Source organism: Macrotis lagotis, chromosome 1 (assembly GCF_037893015.1).
Source record: "Macrotis lagotis isolate mMagLag1 chromosome 1, bilby.v1.9.chrom.fasta, whole genome shotgun sequence".
Classification (NCBI taxonomy): Eukaryota; Metazoa; Chordata; class Mammalia; order Peramelemorphia; family Peramelidae; genus Macrotis; species Macrotis lagotis.
Window position 1 is genome coordinate 691,160,499 of NC_133658.1, and position 17,364 is coordinate 691,177,862.

General features: G+C 37.2%; 1 long non-coding RNA gene across 2 annotated transcripts in view; it reads left to right on the forward strand.

Annotated features, from left to right (window-relative positions):
* Positions 1-17,364, forward strand: part of LOC141507748 (uncharacterized) — a 33,952-nt gene that overhangs the window by 4,225 nt on the left and 12,363 nt on the right. The gene's annotated exons all lie outside the window — the stretch shown is intronic.

The following is a 17,364-nucleotide window of genomic DNA, read 5'->3' on the forward strand; positions in this document are numbered from 1 at the left end:
AATGATGCTTACCTTTTCTAATTATATGACACCTAGTGACAGTTGTTGCTTGAGGATAAAGGGAAAACATGCACATCAATGTTTGTGGAGACTCAAATTACAAAAATTTGGTTCCTCTTAATAAAGGAAGCCCTAGATTCACTGCCAGATACATGATCTGTATTCATCATATTCCACTGAACTCTGTACTTTCTTTCCTAATTCAAAATACACAGGGGCAAAATAAAATTTACAAAAGCATTTTTAAAATTACCTCGTCTGTACTGGACAAAATCCAGAAGTCTCTTTGCAGCTTTGAGATATACTGGGGAAGGGTTAAGGTAAGGTCATATCTAAGAGCCTTATTCTTAAGCAAAATAGAAAGTCAAATCTGTTGCTAAAATGAAGGGGGGGGTGGGGCTAGGTGGTGAAGTGGATAAAGCACCAGCCTTGGAGTCAGGAGTACCTGGGTTCAAATCCAGTCTCAGACACTTAATAATTACCTAGCTGTGTGGCCTTGGGCAAGCCACTTAACCCCATCTGCCTTGCAAAAAACCTAAAAAAATAAAGTGAAGGGGGGCACTTGGAATTTTTAATGTTTTCTTTTTTTTTTAACTATCCATTTAAAAATTTTGACTTCCAAATTCTCCTCTCCCAACAGTTGAAAAGATAAGCAATAATCATATTAAGTCATGCAAAATTTTCCATAATTTTCCTACCTTGTTGCAAAAAAAAACACAAAAAAAACAAGAAAAGTAAAGTGTAAAAATATGCTTCTGTCTGTACTTAGAGTTCTTCAGTGTTTTTCAGATTTTCTGTGGCCACCTTCTGATAGGTAAGCTAATCATCTTAAAATATTTGAAGGAAGTATGGAAGGAAAGAAGCAGGCATTTATCTGAGGGGAAAAAAATTGTAACAAATTCAGGTTTTCAGAAATTAGTCAACAAACATTTGTTAAGTGCCTACTATGTGCTAGGCACTATGGTAGGTCCTGGAGATTCAAAGACAAATATGAAGCTAAATATGAACCTCTTAAAACTGTTTTGTCGGGGCAGCTAGGTGGTGCAGTGGATAGAGAGCACCAGCCCTGGAGTCAGGAGTACCTGAGTTCAAATCCAGCCTCAAACACTTAATAATTACCAAGCTGTATGGCCTTGGGCAAGCCACTTAACCCCTTTGCCTTGTCAGGAAAAACAACATATAAATAAATATAAAGTAAATACAAGGTAATTTTGGGAGGAGAGGTCCTAACATTTGGATGGATCAGGATAGGTCTTATATAGTAAGTTGCACTTGAGTTAAGCTTTAAAAGAAGCTAGGCATTTTGAGAGGTGTTGGTGAGGAGGGAGAGTATTCCAGGAATAGGGCATAACCTGTACAAAGGCATGAGCATGGAAGATGAAATGTCCCCATGTGAAGAATGCTGAGGAAATTTTTATTTAGTCCTCAGTTAAACATGGGAACCCTTCAAACAGGGAAACCACCATGACTAGTAGAGGGGAATTTGAAAACAGCAACACATTTCTTTCTTTTTGATCTCTTTCCTGGTTCTATTGCCTGCAAGATAGGCCCAGAACCTGAGCTAGTATGAAGCTAACAGACTTTTTACCCCAGGTTACCAACCTGGAAGAGGACCATACTTCATGAGACACAAGCTTCCTTCTTCTAGGGCAACCAGTTCTCCATACTTCACCTTGAAGTTTATTTCTAGCCCTTTTCTAAAAGACCTAATTACATCTGAGTCTCATCATCCCAGTAGCCACAAGTCTTAACAACCCCATCCCCTACTAGAATTGAACCTTGAAGTTATACTGGCTTCTGTCCTCTCTCCTGCACCAAATGTTTTGACCCAAGGTGAAAGTATTCCTAGTTAGAACTCTGGGTAAGGAGGGTTCCTCCCATGGTATGTGTGCCCCCGGGAACTAATTCTTACAAAAGGTAAAATAAATCAGGGGATTGTATACTGGTACTGTCTTTTCTAGACTGAACAAAAGGATCCATGAAAAATGTTATGGACGTTTGGAGGAAGAAAGACCCCAGTGTTTAAGATGCAAATAATATAAAATAATTACCCATCTTCACTATACCTTGTGGTCTAAGGTAACTTTTTTTAGAAAAGAGTCTTCAGAACTTAGTGAGAGTCCTTCATTACCATTAGAACAGCTCTGAGGTATGACCCAGCCCTTGTTTCCTCTCGATATTTCCACCACTGTAATGTGGGCTCTTATCATCTTAAACCTAAGATTATTGAAATAGACTGCTAGCCATCTGTCTATCTCAAGTCTCTTCCGCATTCCAGTCCATTCTTCATTTAGCTATCAAAGTGATCTTGAATAATATTGTGTTATAAAAATGGACACTGGAAAGAGTTATGTGAGCTGATACAAAGTGAAATATACTATGTACAAAGTAAGAGTAATATTGTAAAATGATCAACTAATGACTTAGCTATTCTCAGCTATACAATAATCCAAGACAATTCTGAAGGACTTAGGATAAAAAAAATTCTATCCATCTGCAAAGAAAGAACTGATCATGTCTGAATACAAATTGAAATATACTTTTTTACTTTCTTTACTTTTCTTAAGGTGTTTTTTTTTCTTCATAACATGACTCATATGGAAATGTTTTGCATGAATATACATATATAACATCAAATTGCTTGCCTTCTCAGTGGCGGGGAGGGATGTGAAGAGAGGAAGGGAGAGAATTTGGAACTCAAAGTTATAAAGACTAATGTTAAATTTTTTTACATGTAACTGGAGAAAAAATACTAAATAAATTTTTAAAAAAGTGATCTTAAATATTTTTGTGGGGGAGGGGTATTATTTTTACTCTTACAACAAGAATATTTTACTAATGTATAAATAAATTTAAGAAAATTTTAAAAATTTGTTTTAAAAAAGTGATCTTAAATTGTAGCTTTGACCATGTTGCCTTCTTCCTCACTGTTCCCTCCCCCTAGTTCAATAAATTCCAGTGGTTCCCTCTTACCTTCAGGATCAAATATAAAATTCTCTGGTTTTTAAAGCCATTCGTAAACTGTTTTCCTCCTACCTTGCACTGATTAGTCTTCTTACACCTTATTTTCTATAATGTACTCTACTGGCCTCCTTAACTGTTTCTTGCACAGTTCTCCCCATATCCAAATTCTGTGTATATTTCTTGGTTATCTCTCATGCCTGGAATTCTCTCCCTCGTCTCTATTTTTTAAATATCCTGGCTTTCCTTCAAGTCTCAGTTAAAGTTCTGCCTTCTGAAAAAAAAGACTTTCCTTATCTCTTAATAAGTGCCTTCCCTCCAAGATTATCTTCAATTTATCCTTTCTGTATTTTTCTCTGTATGATTGTTTACCTGTTGTTTCCTGCCTTAGAGTATAAACTCCTTGAGGACAGAGACCATGCCCACCCCTTTTATTAATCCCCTAACACTTAGCACACAGTGCCTAACACATAGGAGTTTAATAAAAATGAGGCTTTTTCAACTTAAATTTTATTTTTTCAATTAACAAAAGCTCTCCTATCCCTTCTACCTTTCCCCACCAATTAAAAATGAAAGAAAGCCAAAACTCCCATTAAAAACATACATAATCTGGGGTGGTTAGGTGGTGTAGTGGATAAAGCACCAGCCTTGGAGTCAGGAGTACCTGGGTTCCAATCCGGTCTCAGACACTTAATAATTACCTAGCTGTGTGGCCTTGGGCAAGCCACTTAGCCCCATTTGCCTTGCAAAAAAAAAAAAAACCCTAAAAAAATACATAATCAAGAAAAACACTTAAAAGTATTATTTTCCCCTAGTAACATATAAAAATAATTTTTAGCATTCACTTTTTAAAAAATTTGAATTCCAAATTTTCTCTCCCTCATTCCTCCTTCCCTGAGATGCAAGCAGTTAATTATGTATTATATCTTTTCAATCATGCAAAACATATTACATATTAGTCATGAAGCAAAACAAATTTCTGTTTTGGCCATGTCCAAAAGAAAAGTGGATAGATGTCTCAGTCTGCACTTTGGGTCCATCACCTATCTGGTGGTGGATAGTATGTTCCATCATTGGTCTTCTAGAATCATAGCTGGTCATTACACTAATCTGAGGGTCTAAATCTTTCAGAGTTGTTGGTCTTTACAGTATTGTTGTCACTGTATAGATTATACTCCTGGTTCTGTTCAGTTCATTTGTATCGGCTCATACAATTCTTCCCAGGTTTCTCTGAAATCATTAATAAATTCTTGTTGAGTTGATTTGACAACTATACATGCCCAACATTTTGTACAGATTATGTGAGAGCAGAGAAAGATAAAATATGACTGCTGCCTTTAAACAACTTAATTACAGGGGAAATAATTTAAAACTTTGGACTAAAATACCAGACTTTTAGTTTATATTCTAAGGAAGCTATGGAAACAAGAATACCAGATTGAAGTTCAATAGTAGCTCTGAAAGAATTTCATTCTGATTCTCCACAAACTCCTAGAAATGATTGCCTAAGAAAAATAAGAAAATTCCCCCCCCCAACTTTTTATCCCTCACATCTGAAGAGTTGTCATCTCTCCTTATAAAGAAACAAATGATATGAGGCAAAATGCATTGTCTTGCATTTCAGTGCTAGGTGAGATAAGTGTCAAAGTGAGTAGACAAAGACTTGGTTTGCTCTTTTGACTGACCTTTTAAAACAACATATATGGAGGCCAATAGATATTAAAGCTAGATAGAATAGGAAGATACCAAACAGAAAAGAAGGTAACATTTTACAAAACTTTACCCTTTTACTCCTCTTTACTTTTTTTCCCTCTCTTGCTTTCTTTTCACCACCTTGTCTTTTCTCTCTTCTTTGCTTCATTTTTTCTTCCCTATTATGAGTTGTTTTATTATTCTCTCTTTCTTGATTTTCTTTCACATTGAGCTGTCCTTCTGTTAACTTGCATACCTTTTTTCTCTCATTTCTCTTCTTAAACTCCTATTAGCTTTTGCTAGATTCATAGGAAGTTATATTTCTGGATGAACTCTTAAGGAATATAAGACCGCAAGTATATATGGGGTAATATGCTTTTAGCCTAGTGATTATGGGAATGGGCATGAAGAGATGGGCAAAAGGACCAGTCATCTCATTGGTCTAGGCTTTTGAAGTTTTCTGTGGGTGAGTAATTTTGACTTATTCCAGTTATAAAGATTAAATTGTTTTCTATTCCTTTGCTGCTACACAATTTACTTTATTGCAAGAACCTTTAAACGTCTGTATCAGGAAATACACTGCAACATAGGAATAAAATAAGTAGAGTTTTAATGATAGAAAAAATGCCTCTTTCTTGAACTGGTATATTTCTCAACCTGTTCTTCCCAGACTCATCCTTCTCCCTCCCCCCAAAACACACACACACACACACACACTCACACACACACACACACACACACAATTTGAAGTTCAATCAGATTCTGCCTGATTTAAGCTCTGGAAATAAGAGGGCAGATGCTGTGACTTTCCTTTCCATTGAACTATATCTCATCTGCCTTCATTTCAGTCTACTTCAACTGTATAAGACTACGTTCAGTCTACTTTAACTGGAGGGCATTCTTCTCATCAGAGGCACGTTCAAAATCATTGCCTGTCGCTCTACTCTATAAAGGAAGAAAAGCTGCAGCTGCTGTGGGAACAGACAACACACAGGGCTTACTCTGCTGTCACCCAGAGCTATCACAATGGAGAATTCAGGAAGCCCAGGCAAATAAACATTTACAGCCCATGGCTTCTGCACAGATTCACCTGCCAAAATAACTCATTACAGTTCTTAAAGACTCATCCAGCTGAAGTGAGAGCTTGACTAAAACCCCTTTCCCAATTAGTCTTTTAATCTGGGAGGGGGGAGAGGAAATCCTATTTAAAATCCTCTGAATTTAAAGATACAGTCCTAATGAGTAAGGAAACTGAGGCCCGGTTAGATAATCCTGTTTAGAACTGCACTGTGAATTAGTGCCAGAAGTTCTTTCAAAGTAAGGAATTTAAACAATACACAATATCCCCTTTATTTCTCACTGTCTTAAATAAAATATTTTTTCAACATGCTTGACTGCTGATCAAATAAAAATACTATAATCTGACTCACTAAGATAGTATTATTTGTCAGATTTTCGCTTTTAACTTCAGAATTAATTTATTTTGAAAAAGGTAGATTTTAAATTTCACTAACAGGTATATTTCAGATTGAACTATGTGAAAAATTTTAAAATGTCTTTTTTTTTTTCCTTGGCTCTACGTGGCCCTGAACCAAAGTATGAAGATCTATCTATTCCCACAAGTAAGTCTTGTTCACCTCTGGTATGTACGTAGATCTGATGGAAAGTACTGAGAACATGAAGCTTCACCACAATTCCACTGGGTATCTGTCTATTGTCTGATTTGCCAGGTCTGGAACTTGGAAGTGTTAAGCACAAGTCTTGTCAGGAACAGCGGTCAGACTGGTTAAGCTATTGACTAATTAGGTTAAGCTCCTATGTGGGAGGCCTGACCACATTGTTCATAAATGTTAAATGGAAATCCCTAATGATCAACCAACTCTTGAAAAAAGTCACTAAAAATTCCATCCATTGCTGTCACACATTTCACCTACATCCTTTCCCTCATCAAAGTAGTCAGAAATTAGTTGATAGCCTATTAGGGTGAATTTAAAGGCATTTTTTTTTTTTTGATAGGGAGGGGGAGAAAGGAACAGCAGTTATCTACTTCCCCGGAAATTTTTCCTAGCTCAGCATAGCAATTTGTTGTCCTTTAACAATAATAATGACAATTCATATTGACACAATGCTATAAGACTTGCTAAGTGGTTTGCTTTAAGCCTATCCTACAAAGTAGACAGTGTGTGTGTATATATGTGTGTGTGTGTGTGTGTATACGTTTATGTATAATATATAATTCCCATTTTACAGATGAAAAGCTATGATTCTAAAAGAGATGAGTTGCATATAATCACAGAACTTAGAAATGTTTGAAGTAGAATTTGGATCCATACTTCCTAATTCCAAAGTTAGCATTTTTTTTCCACAGTGATATGGAGCTAGTTCTCTTTCTCAAAACCAATATTGAAGCAAATAGGGTGTTTAAGGAGTGCTACCACCTTTTTTTATGAGGGTTTGCTGAGAGCCCTTTTCAGGTCTGCTCATTTACCTTTGATGTCCAACTGGAACTCAATTCCCACCTTTTGAGTCCAAGAAGCTGTAACAAGTACAGAGGCCATACCCAGAAGCAAATAACCTAAACCAGGTGAGGATAACCAATCAGTTGATGAATTAGACAAAAATGAGCAGATAAAAAGTTTGTTCTAGGGCCGGCTAGGTGGCGCAGTGGATAAAGCACCGGCCCTGGAGTCAGGGTTCAAATCCAGTCTCAGACACTTAATAATTACCTAGCTGTGTGGCCTTGGCAAGCCACTTAACCCCATTTGCCTTGCCAAAAAAAAGCTAAAAAAAAAAAAGTTTGTTCCAGTGACCATAAAGGTGAGTGAAATGGGCCCTGTGGAACACTTACAGATCATTTTGATATCAGAGACACCAAGGTCATCCAGTACATTCTGGGTCATTGCTAGTTCTGCCTTTTACTTTGCCACTGGACTTTGATGACTCAGAGAGAATAAGACTGACAACTTTTTGCAATTTGTCTCACTTATAATCCAATTCATTCCCATTCATCCAGTGATGTTCTTCAAAACAAAAAATAAACAACAATTGAACCACATAGAATTTTTCTGAAACTGCTAGATACATGGTTGTTTTTGGATCTTACCCATGGAAAACCTTTCTCTGGGAAGGACATAATAAGATTAACTGGAAGAATCTTCTTTACTCATTAAGGCTGACTTTCTGATCCAAGCCCTTCTCTTTATATTTTTCTCTTGACAATCTCAACTATTCCCAAAGCTTTAATTATCACCCTTATTCAGAAGTTCTGTATATCAAATCCTCATCTCTCTCCAAAACCCAGGCCCACATCTCCAACTGCCTATTCACATGATATCTATCAACTCCTCAAATGTAATATGTCCAAACTTGAGCTTATTATCTTCTCATCTTATTTTCTTTGTGTTATTTTGTATTTAACCTGTTTAAAATAATATTGTGTTAATGTTATTTTTCCCTCCATAAGCTTCTTGAGGGCAATTACTGTTTTGTTGTTGTCTTTGTATCAGTAGTGTTTATTTCAGTGCCTTAAAACAGATGAAAAGCTTAACATTTTCCCCCTTCTGATTTCAATATTTCAGACACTGGACCTTTTATTCAGTCTTCCATGTATACAACTTAGGTATCATTTTTGACTCTATTTATCTTCCACATTTGATTAATTCCTTTCACATTTTGTTCTCTCCTCCCTATTCTTATAGTTATCCTATTTTAGTGTGATCCCTTACTACTACTCAATTAGACTATTTTAATATTATCCTAACCAGTCTTTACCCAGTTTAAATTCTTACTTAGCCCTACCTGGCCCTATGCCAGATCTTACTTCTCATCCAATTACCCAGGACATGCTGCCTTCTACCTTGTCACTGTTGCCATGTTTCATTTTAAAATTTTCTTGTCATTGAGTAGTCATCAGCAAACACAGACATTTCAATATAAAAAAAGACTACCTGGATTAGTACTTTCCACATTATACCTTCAAAATCAATGCCCTCTGTCTCTAGGGAAGTTAATCCATTTAGCTACCATCCAGAGGCTGAGGTAACTTGATTGGTGATTAAATCAGTATAAACCTTACCTTGACCAACCCCAAACTAGATTATGCTGCTCATCCCATTCATCTGTCCAGCCTAGCTATCTTTTCATCTGTTCTAGCACCACTTGTGTAGATTTTATATTTAATTGTTGCCAGTGAAAGATGAAATGAATGAGGAAACAAAAGTTCAATCTTCCAAGCATTGATTTATTAAGCAATGCATGCCAATTGTCTCCCCCGCCAAAAAAAATAGAAATAGACCACCTCAGCTTAGGCCTGGTCCTTGAATATAGGGGAGACAACCTTTTAAACATTAAAAACAATTAATCAGACATGACCAATTAATTAAAAGTAAACTAGAAATTGAATAATCTGATTTCTAATTAAATGAAAGATTAGGGACATTTCCAAGTTGGGAGGAGGAGAGTGAACAGGTACAATTCCTTGAAATCAGAAAAGGGATGTCCCAACCCCCCGCAAGTGTCTATAAACAATTGAAGGAGGGACAGCTAGGTGGTGCAGTGGATAGAGCACTGGCCCTGGAGTCAGGAGGACCTGAATTCAAATTTGGCCTCAGACACTTACCTAGATCTCAGGCAAATCACTTAACCCCATTGCCTTGCAAAAACTTAAAAAAAAAAATTGAAGGAGCGTAGAAATAATGTTGCTGTTAAATGTAGAGAGCCATTTTCAGATAAGAAATATGGGTTGCTTGAGATGTTCAATTGTGAGGAAATTGTTTTCATCAATCTTTAGATTTGACTGAGCTTCTGGTCAGCCTAACTTAACTTAGGTCCTTAGTTAAGTTATCTAAGCAGCTGATAGAGATGGTTCAGCTTCCCAGTCAATCAGGGCTAGGTTCAAACAATACAATACAGTTTTTTCCCCCAATTCGCACAAGTGAATAAGGTTTTCTTAGAGAACACAATTTGGGATTAGATACATAATTGAATGGAAAGGGAACTGAATTCTAGAATTGAGATGGAGTCAGTGTAGTTCACTCAGTTCCCACAATTAACCAATTACTGTCTTGATCCTCTCATTTCTCTAAGAGATAATAGGTAGTCACTGGAGTTTATTGAATAGGGGAATGATTTGGTCAAACCTACACTTAAGGAAGATCAATTTGACAGGTGACTGGAGTATGAATTGGGAGTGACTTGTGTCAGAGAGTCAAGCCTAAATTGTTGTAATAGTCCAGGTGAGAGGTGATAAAGGGCCTACACTAGGGTGGTAGCAGTATTAGAGAAGACAAGGGAACATGAATAAGAGATTTTATGAAGGTGAAGTTAACATCTTAGCAACAGATTAGATATGAGAAGTGAGAGAGAGATTGAAGAGTCAAGGATAACACTTAAATTGTGAGCTTAGGAAAATGAGAAGATATTATTGCCCTCCACAGTGACTGTTGGGTGTTTATTCTTCATTTCCCAAGGAGGCCATGACATCAGGGAGGTGATGCCATGACTCGCAAGTGAACTGGATTTGAGTGAGGGGGGCTGTGCAAAGTCACCAGTCTCACTTTCTCCTCTGGAGCCATCTGGGTCCAGGGGCTAGATATGGATCAGGATAATTAAAGATAGCCCTGAATGTAATGGGAGTCCTTAGCTTTTTAAAAAGCTAGATCTACAGCAGCCAGATGGTACAGTGGATAGAGACCAACCCTGGAGTCAGGAGGAACTGAGTTCAAATTTGGCATCAGACACTAAATAATTACCTAGTTTGTGTGACCTTGGGCAAGTCACTCAACCCACTGACTTGCAAGCAAACGAACAAAAAATTAGGTCTTTCCCAGGTCACAGTTTGACTGAGACAGTGTCCAGTCATTAAGGTTAGGTGAGAGAGAGATGACCACTTCCAAAAAAATATCAGTCTGGGAAGGGAAGACCTTCAGGGTTTCATTAGAAAGAAAGAGATGGTCTTGGAGGAAAATATAATTTAAGTTTGGGACATGTTGAATTTAAAATCCAGTTTGAGATATCCAATAGATAGTTGGAGATATTAGACTAGAGGTCAATGGAGAGGTTAGAGCTAGATAAATTGACCTGAGAATCACTACCATAGAGATGATACTTATATCCAAGGGAGCCAATGACTAAGTGAAATAGTATAGATTATAGAAGGGGAAGATAAAAAGGTTGCAGCCAGAGTGTTGGGAGGCTCCCATGGTTAGCCAATGTGATTTTAATGAAGATCCAGCAAAAGGGATGGAGAAGGAGGAGTTAGATAACTCAGAAAGAGGAATGTGACAAAAAAAGAGAAGAAATATCACAGATAAAAAATGTGTTCAAAAATGTCAAAATCTCAGGTCAAGAAGAATGATGTTTAAGAAAAGACCATTTCGTTTGAATTGTGAGGTTGGTTGGGAAATAGACTGCAAAGGGGTAAGAAGATAGTGAGAGGAAAGGCAGTAAAGTCACCAATTATAGACCTCTTTATCAAAGAGTTTAACCACAAAAATGAGGAGAGATGTGGGATAATAGCCAGTAGAGACTTACATTTTTTAAGGATAAAGGTGATATGACAGTGAAGGTTGAAGGGAATCAACCAATAGATAGGGAGAGATTAAGGATTAGTAAGAGAGCAGGGATGTCAGGAAAATATGCTGAAAAAGATGGAATAGAAAGGCATCACTTGTACATATAAAGGGGTTAGCCTTGACGAGTACTGTGGCCACCTCTTCATTCATACAGATTGATTCCCAACCCCATCATTCAACTGAAATTGCTCTCTACAAAGTAATCAATGATCTCAATTGCCTAATCTAATAGTCTTTGATACTATATTTGACCCTCTTCTCCTAAATACTCTCTCCTTTCTGAGTCTTCATTGAAATATTCTCTACTTCTTCATCTCACTTCCTGAATCATTATCTATGACACAACCATTAACTATGTTTCCCAACATCTTGTCCTGGGTCCTCTTCTTTCTACATATATACTCTCTCTTGATCACCTCATCAACTTCCCTGGGTTTCATGATCATGTCTTTACAGATAACTCAAACTATTTTCAGTTTAACTGAACTCTATTCTCACATCACCAGTGGTGGACATTTAAAACTGGATCGCCCAAAGATATCTCAAATTTAGCATGTCTAAATCCGAATTCATTATCTTAATGAGTTAACCTTCCCCTCCTGACTCCCCCTTACCCTGTGCTAGGCAGTGTGGATACAAAAATAAAAGTAAAAAAGCATAAATAAATAGATAAATACATAAGCAAATAAATGCACATATGTGTGGTGCAGTGGATAGTTTACTAGCCTTGGAGTCAGGAGGATGGAAGTTCAAATACAGCCTCAGACACTTGATACTGCAAGTCCCTTTAATCCTGATTGCCTGATGTCCAGGATCATCTCTAGTCATCCTGATTCATATCTGGCCATTGGGCTTAGATGACTCTGGAGGAGAAAGTGAGGCAGGTGACTTATTAGCACAGCAGTTCTTTCACTCAAATCCAATTCATGTACTTGTTGTGGTATCACCTCCCTGATGTCAAGGTCTTCTTCGAGAATGAAGGACAAACATTCTATACATAAAATAGATAAAAGATAATGGGGGAGGGGAAAGTCAGTAGCAACTGGGGAGAGGAGGAAAAATCTCAGGTAGGAAGTAGATTCTTGAAAGATAATAGGGATTCTTAAAAGTGGTGGTGAGTAGGAAATGCATTCTAGATGTAGGAGCTAAGGGGCAGATGTGAACATGGAGTTTTATATATGGGAAAAAGTTGAACAATTTCTCCAGTCAAACTTCTTAGATTATGACTCTAGTAGGACCAGCCTCTGAATATTTCTGGAAGCTGGTCTTTGTTTTGAATTTATTTTGTATTTTCTTGGATCCTGATGCTGTTTTCTTTGTAGGCTAAGTCATATAGGCAAGGGATTCCATAGCTTTCTTTGAAATTTTCTGATCCTAGGTGAAGTTTGATTGCTGCCCCCAGTCTAAACTTTGCAAGCTCCTGACCCAGGTTTGGGTCTGGGCAATACAACTATAAACTTGCTCTTGAAACTCTAAACAGACTACTTCTGGAGCCAGTCAACATCAGCTAGCTGGAAAAATATGCCAATTCAGAGCAACAAAATTATAGACTTCCTCTTAGTCTATGCTCCTTGCTCTAATTATTTATCTGCAGATTTCAGATCAAGCTAGGAGCAGGATTCATGACCATTCCAAGATCAAAGTCATGTAACCTCTTGATTCTGTGCTTGTCCCTTGCCTATTACATAGCATCAGATCTGTACTCCTTAGCTACTTCATGCCCTGGTCTTCTAATTGTTTTTGCAGGTCCTTCTCTGAGTCAACACTTAATCTGCAGTCCAGTTCTGGAGTAAGAGCAACAGAGTTATAAGTTTCTCCTTCTTACCCCCTGCCCTGCTTTAGCTTCTTCCGTACTAGATCCTTAACTATTTCTGTCCCTAGTGCACAGCCTCAAGTTCATGTTTGGTGTGTTCATAAGATTTCCAATTGCATTCTTGTGGCTAGATACTGACCATACATTGTCTAGAGGCCATTCAGATCTCTAAATTTCCCAATGGCAACCTGGACTGAAAAAAAGTTACTGGATTATTTGGATTTCTCAATCTGGACTCAGTATGGTATCTTTCTAGACCTTTGTTGGAACAGTTTTGATATGGAACTGAGCTATACTCCTTCCTCCTAATCTTCCATCTTTTTTAGTATATGTGGAGTATTAAGAAAGTCAGTTTGGATGCTGAGTGAGATAAGCAGAACCAGAAAAACATTGCATACCCTAACAGCAACATGGGGGTGATGACCAAGATTGATGGACTTGCTCATTCCAGCAGTGCAACAATCAGGGACAATTTTGGGGTATCTGTGATGGAGAATACCATCTGTATCCAGAGAAAGAATCATGAAATTTGAGCAAAGACTATTAATTTAGGAAAAAACCCATTATGTTATTATGTAATTCTACTATCTCTTATACTTTATTTTTCTTCCTTAAGGATATGATTTCTCTCTTAACAGATTCAACTTAGATCAATGTATACCATGGAAACAATGTAAAGACTAACAGACTGCTTTCTGGGGGGGGGAATTGTAAAACTCAAAAATAAAATCTAAAAAAAAAAGAAAGTTAGTTTGACTGCACCACAGAATAAAGAAAGGAGAATAATGTGTAATAAGTATGGAAAGGTAGTCTTTCCAATCTCCGTTGTCCTCACTAAAAGGAAGAGTGTTTCCATCATTTGTCTGCTAGAATCAATATTGACTCTTGGATTTAGTACAATTTCTTTATTGTGGGCTTTAATTTTCGTTATTGTACTCACTGAATATATTGTTCTCCTGTTATACCTTACTTCTTCATGAGTACATTCAAGTCTTCTTACATTTGAAGATATGCATGTTGTACAGGTAGATGAACATGTCCAGATCAAACAGCTTCACATGGACTTGTCTTATAATAAGTATAACAGACAAATAAAAAGTGAATTTCATAAAAAGTGAATGACATTTTTCTCATCTTGAGTATTCTAGTCTTTGTACTAGCTTGTGCCAAGGGGTTTTTCTTTCTAGCAGTTGTTAGTATAAGTTTTTGTTTTGATTTGACAGTTTTCCTGATTTTAATATTCTTCTAATTTCAAAAAGCTCATAGAACAATGTTTAGGAATCATTAAAAATTCTTTTAGCTGCCACATACCTCCTATTGTCAGGAAAGCACTTGGACATGACTATCACTAACATAAAGTGAAACCCTATCAAAATTATTCCTTGTCTTGCATAATTCACACGCCACTGGAGGTCACCTTTTATTTTTAGTTGTGTTTGGGGGTTTTTTTGTTGTTTTGTCTTGTTGATATGTCACACTGTTAAGATTAAGTTACTTTGCAATTTTAAGATAGATGATACCAAAATAGGAATAAGTAAAATCGATAGTATTATTTTCATGATAAATGGTGAATTTCTCAACCATACAACTCCATGAAAAGAAGGAAATGATTAAGTGGTTAATAACAATAGAGGCTGAAATTAAGACCTAGAGAGATTCATTTTCTTTTATTATGATATTTGAAAGATCACAAATGATTCTTAGAGAGCTGATATGTCTGGGTAATGATACCCAAATCAAAATACTGAAGTATATATATTTAAGCAGTGTTAGGCAGGAGAGAGAGAGAGATTCAAAAATGAAATAGTTTCTGCTCTCAAGGGGTTTATATTTTATTAATCTACATTCATATAAGTAAATATAAAATATGCTCAGAATATATAAAGTAATTTAAGGGAAGGCACTAGCTATTGGGAATATCAAGAAATGGCTCCTAGGAAGTGACATGAGGTGGAATTTGAAGCCAGGCAGTGATTTCAAGAAGAGGAGGTAAAGTGCAAGTACTTTCCAAGATTGGAGGATAACCTATTGGAAGACAAAGGAGAAATTATAAGGATCAGAAGGGTAGGTCAGTTTGATTGAAATATAGGATTATGAAAGTCATTAAGACAAATCAGAAAAGAAAATCTGGAGTCAGATTGTGAAGAGTTTTAAAAGTCAAAACAGGATGTGATTTTTTTCTAGAAGCAAGAGCAGGGGATCAGTGGTGCTTTTTAAAGAAGGATTTGTTATGGTCAGATATAGTAGTCAAAGCAGATGCAAGAATAAGAAATATATCACAATCTTTTTAAATTAAGGTTTCAGTGCTTTGTTTCATATATTATTGTAGTTTTTATTAGTCCCTCACTTTCCCTTCCCAGAGAGCCATCCCATTTAACAAATAGCATGTTTTAAGGATTTAAAAAAAAGAAAAGGAAAAAAATTTAATATAATTTATTATTACTTGTTAAAAATGTGCAATGTGTAACACCTGTTACAAAAAGGAGTGGGGAGAGACAAGATGGCAGCATGAAGGCAGGAATTTCTGGAATCTTGTTCCCCCAAAACTCCAAAAGTTGCCAAATTATGACTCTAGCCAAAATTTAGAGGGGTAGAACTCACAGAAAGACTGAGTGATATAATTTCCCAGTCCAAGACAACTTAAAAGTTCCTCAGGAAAAGTCTATTTCACTGGGACATAGGTTGGAAAGAACTGTAGCTGCCATTCAACACAGCCACAGCATACCTGGCCAGGCACTTGGGTCCATGGCAGAGGGTATGATTTCCAGACCACTTCACCCGGGGATCACTGGGACAGCTGTAAAGGGTGATTGAGAGAACTTTACTACACCAGAGTGGAGCGCCAGCCTCAAAGCAGTCCTACAGTGAGAACCTGCAGCAGGCATCAGCAGAGCCTCCCAGCACTCCCAGAGCTCTCAGCCTATAGATGGTGGTGGTGGGGGGACTGCAGAGGTTTCTCTGCTCTCCCTGGGGCAGGACTCTGCTGTATGCCCACACTCAGAGCCAGGTTGCAGTTTGGGCTCCCATACTACCATAGCTGAGCAGGGATTCTCCTCACAGCTCCAGGGCAGAGGGGAGGGTCTGTGGTCATCCACATACCAGAGCACAGGCAAGGGAGCAGTCAGAGTCTCTCATAAGACCTTGGAGGATTTAGGGTCCCTGTTGATTGTCCCCAACCCTCCCCCCAAAGACTTGGAAGTGCAGTAAATCAGTCATAGACTAAGGAAATGAGCAAACAACAGAAAAAGAAGAATCTGATCATAGAAAATTAGTCCCATGGAGGACCAAAATACATACTTAGAAGATGACAAAGTTGAAGTTTCTATATCCAAAACCTCCAAGAGAAAAAGAAAATGGGCTCAGGCTATGGAAGACTTTGAAAAGCAAATAAGAGAAGTAGAGGAAAACCTGGGAGGAGAAATAAGAGTGATGCAGATAAATCATGAACCATGTCAACAGCTTGGTGAAAGAAATACAAAAAATACTGAAGAAAATAATATATTAAAAACCAAATTAAGCAAGAAAAGGAGATAAAAAAAAGCTCTCTGAAGAAAATAATGCCTTCAAATGCAGAATGGAACTAAAGGAAGCCAATATCTTTACAAGAAATCAGGAAGAAATAAAACTATTCCAAAAAAGCCAAAAATTAGAAGAAAATGTAAAATATCCCATTGGAAAAACAACTGACCTTGAAAACACATCCAGGAGAAATAATTAAAAAAATTATTGGGCTACCTGAAAGTCATTACCAGGAAAAGAACCTGGATTTCATTTTTTAAGAAATAATACAGCAAAATTGTGCTATGATCCTAGAAGCAGAGGGTAAAATATCCACCAAAAAATCCACCAATCACCTCCTGAAAGAGATCCGAAAAGAAACTTCCAGGAATATTATAGCCAAATTCCAAAACTCCCAAATCAAAGAGGAAAAAACTAAAAGCCACCAGAAACAAACAATTCAACTGCTGAGGCTCCATAGTCAGGATTACACAAGGTCTGGCAGTATCTACATTAAGGGCTTGTAGGGCTTGGAATATGATATTCTGGAAGGCAAAAGATCTTGGTTTATTACCGAGAATCAACTACCCAGAAAAATTGTACATACATCCTCTTTCAGGGGAAAAATGGACATTCAATGAAACAGGGGAATTTCAAACTTTCCTATTGCAACAACCAGAGCTGAACAGAAAGTTTGATCTCCAAGTGCAGGACTCAGGTGAACCATAGAGAGGATAGATGAGAAGGACTAATTATGAGGAACTTCTATCACAGTTGAACTGTTTAGAAGGAGCATATATATAGATAGACAAAGCATAGGAAGAAGCT